The sequence below is a fragment of the Heterocephalus glaber genome, unplaced genomic scaffold (genome assembly GCF_053883595.1).
Source record: "Heterocephalus glaber isolate CG9 unplaced genomic scaffold, H.glaber_assembly_v1.0 deba00001431, whole genome shotgun sequence".
NCBI classification, from domain to species: Eukaryota; Metazoa; Chordata; class Mammalia; order Rodentia; family Bathyergidae; genus Heterocephalus; species Heterocephalus glaber.
Window position 1 is genome coordinate 2,597,778 of NW_028258295.1, and position 11,818 is coordinate 2,609,595.

Sequence of the window (11,818 nt, forward strand, 5' to 3'; positions counted from 1 at the left end):
AAATCACAGGCCGTTATCCCTCATGAACATAGATGTAACTAACCATTCTTTAGCAAATCTTTGTAACAGATACAAAAAATAACATATCGAACCAAATGGGTTTCATCCTCAGAGCATAAGAACAAATTAATCATTGCAATTCCCTATACTTATAGAATAAAAGAAAAAGCAATATCTTTTCAGCAGATGAAGCAAAAGAATTTAACAATCTAGGCATGGTGGTACAATCTTGTAATTGGCTAAGGCAGGAAGTTTGCAAATTTGAGCCCACCCTGGCCAATTTAAGGACTTAGCAAGATCCTGTCTCAAAATTTAAAAAAATAACTAAATAAGAGAGCTGGATGTAGCTCAGTCCAAAAGCCCTCAGTGAAATTGTTAATACCTCCCCCAAAACAAAACAACCAAATCCATTTGTGGTTTTTTAAAAATTCCCAGTAAACCAGGAAGAAAATAAAAATTTAAAAAACAAAACTGGGAGGGAAAGGGGACAGGAAAGAAGGGAAAGGAAAAATTATGAGAAAAGAAAAAAAGTGGAAACGAAATCTGTGTAAATAGGGAAGGGTGGAAGGGGTGAAGGGTGTACAGGTAATGGGGAAAAAAATAAGAACCAAGATACATCATGTACAGGTACAAGCACCCAATGATAAATGTAAACGTATTGTATACCTAAAATGTGCCAATAAAAGAATTTAAAAAAATAAAATAAAAACAAAACCAAAATAAGATTATAAGTTATAAAGTGAAAAATAATTAAAAATTTAATCATGATGTTAGACAACTAAGTTGACCTTTTAAATATTCAATTCAATCTTAAAATATATAGAGATGTGAAAAAATTTGTGGAACTTCTATATTAATAGGTATCTATTGAGTACTTGTTAAGAGGTCGATGAATATCATTTGATCCTTATAACAACCCTAATAAATAGTTATACTTTTTATTCCCATTTTACAGATGACAAAATGGAGGCTCAGAGAAATCAAATATATTGCCAAAGGAAATGCAGCTAGGAAATGACACAGCCTGCATTTGAATTGAAGGTCTGTTTTGGAGTTTGTATCTCTAAACATTGTTCAGTACTTCTTTTCCTCCGACCATTTTATCTTATAAATTAGGCAGCCAAGACTGCCTTACACAATGATATAAGTTAATGGCAAAGTTGGGACTAGAACCCAGGACTTCTGACTCTCAGAGCACTGGTTTTTTTTGTTTTCAAAAACTGTTATTTTCCCATTGAATCCACCTGTCCTTTCCTTTTCACCAAAACAGTTTTCCTCCTTGGAAGCTCCTGAAATACTAGAGAAATAAATATAACTTACAAAACTAAGGATTGAATTTCATCTCCTGCTCTGTTTAGCATTTAAAACCACTAAGCCCAAAGAAGACTCTGCCCATACTCAGAAAAGAGCAGAATTGACTGAAATCCTCTTTTGTAGGAATGTTGATGGTGAGAAAGAACAATAGTATTAAAGGGAAAAAGAGGTAAGGAAAATTAGATTTGGGGCTTGAGAATACTGTATGGTATTCATTCATCTTTCAGGAATTTGAAACTGAGGCCTGTACAGGGGAGTCTGAGGCATGTAAATGCCTCCAGGAGGCCTCTAAATGGCTCTTCTGTGGACAAAGATCAGTTTTCATTCTCACTCATAGCCACCAAGTTCTCTTGGGGCTCCCTGAGAGGAAGTGGCCCCAGGGGCATCAAGGGTCAGATTTGCCCTACCCACTAGGCAAGGTTTGACAAAATTAAAAAGAAAGAAAAATTATTTATAAACAGTATGGATTAAGAAAAAAATGGTATTGAGTAGATGTTTGAGGAAGTCAGGAGAAAGAAGGAAACTCTCATCCCCCTTTCTACAGAAGTTGATGTCCCCTCAGTGACGTCCCCACCCAAATGGAAAGAAGCCACCTTCCCTGTGTCCTGCACAAGGTAGGGACATGTAGCTCGAGCATCCTGGGATGAGAGCAAGCTGTTGAAAATGAGTGGGAATAATGTATTTCGGGAACCAGAAAATACTTCACCAATTCACAACCCTGTTGAACATTGCTTCTAACATCATCATGGTTCATGTGTATACAGTAGTCACACGTGCATAAACTATGTGGTAAAGTCTTTGTTTTTCTTTACCAAGTGGATTCCAAAAATACTGATCATTCCAAAATAGAATTTTTCCTTCATCCAAAATAGTCTGACCACCTAGTTTTAGATCTTTAATCTCTTCCCTCAAATAAAGTATAGAGTTACAGAAATTTTACTTGTCCTCTTAGCTCCATTAAGAAATATCTCCTAGTGGCCACAGAGGTTGGAAGAATATAGAAAATTATATTTTGTGTCTTACAGAGAATTTTTTATTCCTCTTAGTTTAAATTTTATATTTTTAAGATTAAGAAAAAAACAAAACAAATGAACACTAACAAGAAATAAGCCCAAAGCTAACCTTTTCCAAACTTTTAAAGTGCAGGATTTTTGAAAAACTGTGAAGGATGGTTACCTAATGTGGCTTGGGTCTGGCTGGAGTCCTGACTCTGTCATTCACTGTGGCCTTAGATCATTAATTTACCTGAGCGTAGTTTTATCATGTCTCACAGGAACACAATAGTACCTTTTTACATGGCTGTTGTAAGAATTAAATTTAATAACTCTTGTTTTAAAGCACATAGCACACACTACTATAAAATTGCTTCTTGACTTACAGTGGAGTTGTGTCCCAACAAACCCATCATATGAGGTGAAAATGTCATAAATCACAAATACATTCACTGTATGTAAACTCATATTTAGCAACATGGTACACTGTAGCATCAGCTGTTTCTCCTCACAATCATTCGCTGGCTGGAAGGTGCCCTGCTGCAGCCCAGCACTGTGAGAGATATCATAATGTATATTGCTGGCCACGGAAAAGATTGAAATTGAAAATTCAAAGTAGAGTTTCTACTGGATGTGTGTAGTTTTTGCAGCATTGTTAAGTGGACAAAATTGTAAGTTGAGTCATCATAAATTGGGAACCATCTGTATAGCTTAACTGCTGTAGTAAGGAGTATAAAAGTAGAGAGAAAGTAATAGTCTTGGAGAAAGGGGACATAGATGGAAGAAATCTCTAAGGAGAAAGAAAAAATTGATCCCAAGTCCTGGGGCAAAACCTCTGCTAGAACAAATAACACTGTTTCAAAGCATCCTAAAGAAAGATACAGGTTCCATCTCCCTCCAGGCTGACTCTGCCCACGCCAGGGCACACTGCCCATGAGTGGGCAGCAGCCCTATTAAGGGACGCAGCAAAGGAAAAGAGTACTTTGGGGGAACTGTCAAACAGGAAAGGCTGTTTGGAGGGTCCATGTGCAGATGGTTATTTCCTAAATAACAGCTTCCCTACTGTTTCTTTTTTCTCTAAGCCCGGAGGTCATAATTACCACTAAGGAATTCTAGAGTTGTTGGGATGACCTAGAAATATGTTCAGGGAAAGATGAGACGTTTCCAGTGACTTCAGTATAGAATCAACAAGATCTAATAGCTAAAAAAGAGGCTGGAAAATCAGGATAGGGCTAGATCAGGAAAAGTTTGCTGGGTGACAAAAACTCACTCCTTGACCTAACTTTAGTCAGGCTCTTCTGAGTCCTCCTTTTCTTTAGGCCCAGCCTTGATCTCTGTCTTGGTTCCCTTACTCCAGCTTTAGCAAGAATCCTACTGAGTCTGTTTAGTGAGAATCCCCTATCCTTGGTTTCATCCTCTCAATATCTTATTACCCTGCTTTGCTTTCAGCAAAAATCATATTACATCAGAGCAGCAAAGAATTATCCTACTTCTTAGTATTTTTCTATCCACCAGTCCCTTCACTCTGCTCTGAGGCTATAAATCCCATTTCCTTCATATATTTGAAGTTGAGCCCAGTCTCTCTCCTTTGCTGCAAAATCCTGTTGTAAATAGCCACTGATGGAGTTCAGGACACACTGTCTCAAAACATGACACCTTGGAGTATTGAGTTTATTAAGCTGAACGAATTTGAAAAACCTCAGGGACATGAAGGACTCTGATCTTTCCCTGAAGCAAGTCATAAGACCTCCTGACAGGTACCCTCCCTACATCTGGAAGGAAGGAGTGTCTTTCCTCATCTCTGAAGGCAGAGGGACACTGAGAGGAATGACCTGGCCTTCCTAGCTTCCTCCAGCTTGTTATCCTGTTTCCATGACTATCCATACTGCAAGTCTAGTCTAAAACACTGTGATCTAACAATTTCTTTGAGTTTTCATTTCCTTGCAAAGGGTCCTAGGTCACATAAAACTTAAATTAAGTATATTTATATGATTTTCTCTTCTTAACCTGTCTTTTGTTATAGACCCATGGCTAAGAGGCTGGTAAGGTAGAAGGAAAAAGGTTTTCCTCCTTTACACTTTCCTTGAGCAATGTCTTCCTTACCACCTTTAAGAATGTTATGAACAATTTTTTCTTCAGCAATAACATATCAAGTAGATTAGGTCATCCTTGGTGCACAGCCCAAGGGGAGCCAGTAGGGTTTTAGTGTTTCATGTCGAAGTCTGTCTGCTAGCATGTGAGCTCTGTTAGCAGTGTGACAAATGCCTGCACAGGGAGGGCTTGGTTTCATGGGACCAGCTGCAAGAAATCCAAGGACAGCAATAAACAAATGAACTGTTTTGGATCCTGTGAAATCTTTTTCCTTATTCACCTCAAGAACAAAGCACCTAAGAAAATGGTGAAGTTAAGGGCCGGGGATTTAGTTCAGTGGTTCCGCTGCCTGCCTTGCAAGCACAAGGTCCCGAGTTCAATCCCTGGTACCAAAAAAAAAAAAAGAAAGAAAGAAAATGGTGAAGCATCTTTAATAATGATGTAAATGATTTCTGTTCTTTAAAGTACATTATTTCTGGGCCGGGGATTTAGCTCAGTAGTTCCGCTGCCTGCCTCGCAAAGCGCAAGGTCCCAAGTTCAATCCTTGGTACCCCCCCCCCCAAAAGTAAATTATTTCTGTAAAAATGACAACTCTGACTTATAAAGCCTATACACTATGTGTATATATGGTCACAACTAAGGACCAGTGGCTAATGTCCCACGAGAGAACAATAAGGAAAATCCTGAATGTGGCGTCTGTCACAGGTATTTCAGGGTGCAGGCTAGGTACCAGAGTGTTTGAAGAGGCCTGTCTGTAAGTTTGTATTACCAGGGTGACAGTTCATGGCTAGAGCCTAGATTATTGCTTTTGAAAACACCTTCTGAAATGTAGGCCCAAAGCATAACCTAGCATAAATGGAATCTGACTTAGGGGCTGGCTAACAGCATTTGGTTTTAAATGTGACAGGCTTGCAACACAGGTGACAGAGTTTGTCCTTATTCCAAAATGGGTAAAGTAACCTCATGTATCCAGTTCCCTGAGCCTCATAAAAGTTTCCATTCAACCGTCTTTCTAAAAAACTGAATTAACCTTCCACCTTGGAAGGCAGAATTGTCTTTGTTCACAGAGTGGTACATAATTCAGAACCTCATTCGGGAGCAGGAAGGGGGAGAGCCCAGAGTGAAAGAGAAGAGGCCGGTGGAGATGGCAGCGTCCCAGAGGGGAGATGGCCATCTCCTGAGAAAAAAACAGTTTCACCAGGGCCCCGGCTCGGGCCATCTGCGCTGTGTTTGCTTTGGACAGCGCAGGCGAAGAGGGCTCAGGGTTAGTCTCTCCCCAGAGATGGTGAGAGCGACCCGGGCGAACCCCCAACCAGCGCGCTGCCTGCTGCCTGTCGCTGAGCCCTGCCATTTCCGGAAACTTTATAGAAGAAGTCCCAGCTCTCTCCTACGGGGCCGCCACCCTGTCCAGGCCGGCTCCTCTTGAATAAAGTCAGCCGGGCGCCCGGGGCTGCTGAGCTTCTGCGCGAGGGGAAGGCGCCAGGCTCGGTGATTGAAACCACATGTGCTGGAGGAGTCAGAGCAGCAACCCGGACACGAGATCAGCTGCTACCGCCGCGTTTCTTTTTCCTTTATCCCTCAGGCTTCCTAGGTCAGATCCTCTGAGAACCCTAGACCACCAATGTCCCGCCAGGAAGAGCAAGTTTTGTTTTGTTTTTTAATTTAATGAAAAGGCATTTTACACACACACACACACACACACACACACACACACACACACACTAGAAAATGACCAGAAACCCCAAGGCCAGAGGCCTCTGCTTCCAAGCACACCCTGCCAGCAGCAGGAACCCTCTTGTGGATTTTGAAGCCCCCCATTCCCGCGAAGCCAGCAATTAAGGGGTGGAATTGCTTGTGGTTGTATGGCATATTTGTCAAACTACCCCAGTACCTCGATAAATAAAACAAAAGAAAATAAATCAAACTAGTATAGATACATGTACATGCTAACTCTTTTTTCCATTTAAAACTTTAAAACCTCGGGGCTGGGGCTGTACTTCAGTGGTAGAGTGCTGGCCTAGCATGTGTCTAAAAGAGTTATAGAATGAATGCACAAATATATTCTCTTTATTTAAAAATAAAAACAAGAATACACCTCAAGACCTTCCTTGACTCAAGCCCTTCAAGCTGTTTCCACTCCCCCAAGTAATTCCTGCTATTAGTTTAATGAATATTCTTTTCTGTGTAGGTATGGGTACATATGTGCATACATAAATATAAAACTATTTTACACTTAACTAAAGTGGGATTTTAATGTATTATTTGCAACTTACTGCACTTTTCAGTAGTTTGGAAATTTTGTCCATACTAGAATATACAGATTTACTTTCACCTCTGTGATGGAATTGATAATTGCAAAAGGAGAAAAGGCAAGATACAAGGATTAGCTATAATAGAATGTCAGCCTATGGGACAAATCTAGCAATAATTCCTTACAATTTGTGTAGCAGGGAGCTAAGGATGATTTTTACATTTTTGTGTGTGTGTATAAGTGTTTTTGTTGTTTTAGTTTTGTTTTTTGCAGCGCTGGAGATCAACCCAGAAGAGAGTCTTTTTCATGGTAGGCAAACACCATATAGTGGTATCTCCTTAACAAACTTAATTCATTCCACGATTCTGGTCGCAGAATTTGTCCCACAATTTTGATTGCAACCAAATTGATTCCTATCCAGTAATGCTAGTAACTTGTCTTGGCCAAAATCCCATGCCTCTTGTTTTGTGTCCCTGCATAGGTCTAGGGAGAGAAACATCAAGAACCAAATGGAGGTTTCTGACAACTGCTTCCCTGAGCTGAACCTCTCACCTGGGTGGAGGCACTGCAGGGTTCTGGGTGTTGCTATTTCTTGCCTCCACTCTCAACATTTTAGCAAGCTAAGAGCAGGATTCATGTCTTACCGTCACTGTGTGGTAGAAGAGATACTGGCCACAGAATCAGAACATACTGATCTTAGTCCTACTCTTTCCAGTACAAGCTGAGTGACTATTGCTAGTAATTCTCCCTGACCCTTACTACCACCTCTGTTAAGTAAAGATAATAAATCCTTTTCAGTCCCATCCCCTGATGGTATGGTGTCTGTCTCATTTCTGTCCAATTGTGTAGAGGGGCCTGACCATCCCTGTTCCAGCTCACCACACTCATAGGGTCTAGAGCAGCACTAGCCACCAAGCTACAAATGGCAGCTAAGTACTTCAAATGTGGCTACCTGGAACTGAGCTGCACTCTAAGTATAAAATACACAGTAGATTTTGAGTCACTATAATTAAAGGAGTATAAAAGACCTTGTTAATAATTTTTATGTTAATTATAAATTGAAATAATGTTTGGTATATTTAAGATTAAATAAAATATAGCATTAATTTCACCAGTTATTCTTTTTCTGTTTGTTACATGACCACTAGAAAAATGTAAATTGCATTGGGGGCTTGCATTCTATTTCTGTATTTTCTGTCGGACCACATTAAAGTGACAGGAAAGGGTTAACTCTGTACTTTGTTTTCCTGACAACTGACTGGTGATACTGTGAGTACTGGTGACTACTGGTTGGGAAACCCAGCCTAAGATAACTCTCTCTGGGTCTGGGCCACTGGAAACTGAAGTGAGAGGACACCCCTTTCACTGGGTGACCCTGACAGTGCCAGCTCATGCTCCATGAGCAGGTCTGGCTCTCCTGATGGTTTCAGTGTGCTGGGTGAGCTGTGCTCCTCACCATGTAATGCAGAATGACATCACAATCCCAGCCTCAGTGAGCTCGGATGGACATGCCAGGAAATCAGACCCCACTGCACCACCCAGCCTGTCACTTTGCATATTTCCCTTCTTCCTTCAGATCACACCTATATCCTCCCTGGAGGTAAAGATACATGACAGTAGCAAATATCATCTGGACCAAGTGCAGATGGCTCCCAGCTGCTCATTAATGCTGGTTATTAGCTTCTGAGGGCAGCACAGGGCTGTGTGTAAAACAACTGCTCATAGGAAAAGCTTTTGAGCAAGCCCCTCACTATTATTTCCTCCCGGTTCTAACATTAGTGCTTATAATTCTGTCAAATAGCCATTCATAAAGGTTTAAGAATTTTTTTACTGTTAAAATTCATATATACCTGGGAAAGCTAATGGATTTAGCTACTATCTTTCATCATTTGTGTGTGGGGGGGGGGTGGTATCATGTAGCAGTTGAAAGCAAGGGCTCTAGAGTTAGACTGCCTGGAATTAAAATCAAGCTCCACCACTTAACAACTGTGTGGCCTCAAGTGTGCTACTTAACTTCTCTGTGCCTCATTTTCCTTGTCTATAAAATGCATATAAGAACATGTACTTTAGTATTGTGTATTGAATTATTGTATCGTAGTAAGAACACAACATGAAATCTACCTCTTACATTTTTAAGTGTATGGTACATTATGTGTCACTAAGATACAATGCCATGTAATGTGTCCCTAGACTTTACTCATCTTATATAACTGAAATTTTATACCTACTTATTAAAAGCATCCCATTTCCCTGGCCCCTCAATCCCTGGTACCCACCATTCTATTCTCTGCTTCTATGAATTTGCCTATTTTAGACTCCTCACACAACTGGAATCACACAGTATTTGTCTTTCTGTGTCTATGTTACTTCACTTGGCATCATGTCCACAGGTTCATCCATGTTGTCACATATAGCAGAGTTTCATTCCTTTTAAGGCTGAATGATATTCCATTAAACAGAAGAAGAAGAGCATGTACCTAATAGCATGGTTGAGAAGATTATATGAGATTATCCACATATAGTGTTAGTGCCTGGCACACGTAAGCACTCTACCTCCCACCCTGCCCCTTCCCCAGGGGGTATTGAACTTAGATCCTTCAAACTGAGCTATATCCCCAGCCTTCTTTATTTTTTATTTTGAGACACAGTTTTGCTAAGTATCTAAATTTCCCATGCTGGGCTCAAGTTTGGCATCCTTCTGCCTCATCTTCTCAGAGTGATGGGATTACACACATGTGTCACCATGCCTGTTTCCTTATTTTTAAATTTTAAGACAGGGTCTGGCTAAGACCTTAAGTTGCCCAGGCTAGGCTCAAATTCAGATTCTCTTGTCTTAACTTCTCAGTAAATACAGTTTGGGGAAAGCAGAGATGGGTCAGACACAATTTCAGGTTACTTTCTTGGTGAGGAATTTGATGTGTAGAACCACATACAAGTAGAAGTAGACCCACTCCTCATCTCTGTGATAGATCCTCATTCTTAAAATTCTGTCCTTAGTTTGCATGACACCCATTTCTCCAGGATTTCCTCCTTCCTCCTCCCTCCATTGGTTCTCCCTCATGAGTATGTCTCATGAATATTGGTTCCAGCTTCATTTCCCCTTCACACTTTCCTTGGTGTTCTTGTTAACCCCAGGGCCTCCACATGCATAGATGCTAAAAATTTCCAAATCTAGCTCTACCTACTAGCCCTCATCCCCTGCACCAGAATACCCAACTGAAGTAGCATTCCTTGCATTTCTCTCAGGCACCTGAAACTCAGGTCTGTGCCTCTGGCATTCCTCATCTGATTTAATGGTGTCATCCCCCACTGAGCCAGAACCAGGCAGTCATGCTTGATCTATCTCTCTTTGCTTCTTGCCCAGCGATGGTCCTATAGATTCTGCCTTCTGAATGCCCATGATTTTGACCCTTCTCCATCCTTGCATCCTTGCTTAATACAGACTCAGATCTGCATTCAGTTACCTCCAAAATGGATTCCTTCCCTTCAGTTTTATATTTTCCATCCAATTTATTCAATACCTATTTTCTAAAATGCTTTTTTTCTTTCCAGGTTCAACTTCAAATTCAGTATGGTGAAATAGCCCTTAAAGATCTGACTTTGGTTCTGTCTGTATCCTGCGTAACTGATTCATACCTGTGCTCTGTTCTAGGTACACTGAACTGCTTCCTAGCATGCACATGAGCAGTTATGCTACTGGTCTTTGCACTCACAACTTTCTCTCTCTACAGCACCCTTTTCTCCTGCCTGTGGTCCCATGGTCTACTTCCCACTGGTCCCTTAAGACACGGGGGTCACATTGTCTAAGCTTTTCTTGACTGCCCCTCCACAGCACTGTCTGTGCACTTCCAACCCCTGCACTCTGTATTATGATGTCTGCCCCACTAGACTGCTAACCTGTAGGATCCAGTCCATATTCTTCCTCATTGCATCTTCAGCCCTTTATGCAGTGCTGGGGACCTAGCAGGTACTCAGGAAATAGTTGTTGAAGAAGTGATTAGAATCAAGATAACTTGCCTTATAAGGAAGCAGTACTAAGTAGTGGCTAAGGACAGGGATTCTGGAGCCAGATCATAAAAATGCAAATCTTACTTTTTTTTTTTTTTTTTTTTGGTACCAGGGATCGAACTTGGGTCCTTGTGCTTGCGCAGCAGGCGGCGAAACCACTGAGCTAAATCCCCGGCCCAAATCTTACTTCTATAGCTTACTGAGAGGTAAGTTCCTTAATTTTTCCACGCCTCAGTATCCCTAGACACAAAAATGGAATGATAATAGTAGCCAATAACCTTATCAGTTAGTGATGAAAATTAAATAAGTGATTATCTGTAGGACACATAGAATGGTACTTGCCACTAAAGTGCTACATGAGTGTAACTATTATGTCTAGGGCTTTAGAGCTTTTAAGTAGCCTTTCAAGTAGGCATTTAACCCAGGTGTCAGACCTTAAAGCTTATGCTATTTTTACTCTGTGATGCTCTTGAAGATTTGCATGAACTCTGCACAAGGGCATTTGGATAGAATCTGCATAGAAAGGAAAGAGCATCCATGTTCTGCAATTCTGGAAGCTTAAAGCTTACACATGCAAGAATATGCCTGTGTGTCACCAGGAAAATGTTTACTTCATACATAGGAACATATCCTAAATTCACATGTTCATAAAATGAGTTGGTTCCTATTCTATTCCACATCAGTCTCATAATAGCAATAGATGGAAATCAGCATATTCTGGTCATCACAAAAATATCTATTAGATTTCTCCTTTGCCAACTTACTGCCAGTGTTGTATTTTATAGAGGCTTTGGCCTAGGATGTGCTTGACATCTTGGCTTCTCCTAGAAACATCAGCCACATGTTAGAAGAGCACATTCATGGCCACTTCCCTCTGTTATGGCTGAGTCCTCAGAGCATTTACTCACTGCTTTTCAAGGGAAGAATAATCTACTTCCTATATAGTCAAACTATGTGTTCAGGCAAGGGGACATGGGGTAAAAAGTGGTGAGATGAAAAAAAAAGTGGTGAGATGTGGGCAAGTTATCAAGGGCCCTGAATTTTTAGGTGTTAGATGTCTAAATTATCTCTAGAGAAGATGAGTGTAAAGCACATGACACTACATGCATCACAGAAGAGGCCACTGAGCCATGAAAAGAAAGTGGTTTCAACATCTTGAAAT

At 40.7% G+C, this 11,818-nt stretch overlaps 1 protein-coding gene and 1 long non-coding RNA gene across 16 annotated transcripts in view; one reads left to right on the forward strand and one right to left on the reverse strand.

The window, feature by feature from the left end:
* The window catches only part of LOC106008311 (uncharacterized), an 87,826-nt gene that overhangs the window by 50,550 nt on the left and 25,458 nt on the right, over positions 1 to 11,818 (forward strand). For 6 of the 15 annotated variants that reach the window (XR_015451788.1, XR_015451781.1, XR_015451782.1 and 3 more), the window contains one exon: positions 956 to 7,451. This is a non-coding gene — a long non-coding RNA (uncharacterized LOC106008311). Of the gene's footprint in view, positions 1 to 955; positions 7,452 to 10,768; positions 10,863 to 11,818 lie in introns of those variants that run through there. The other 9 variants (XR_015451786.1, XR_015451783.1, XR_015451784.1 and 6 more) reach the window with 5 other exon arrangements.
* Positions 1 to 11,818, reverse strand: part of Clmp (CXADR like cell adhesion molecule) — a 93,157-nt gene that overhangs the window by 41,894 nt on the left and 39,445 nt on the right. The gene's annotated exons all lie outside the window — the stretch shown is intronic.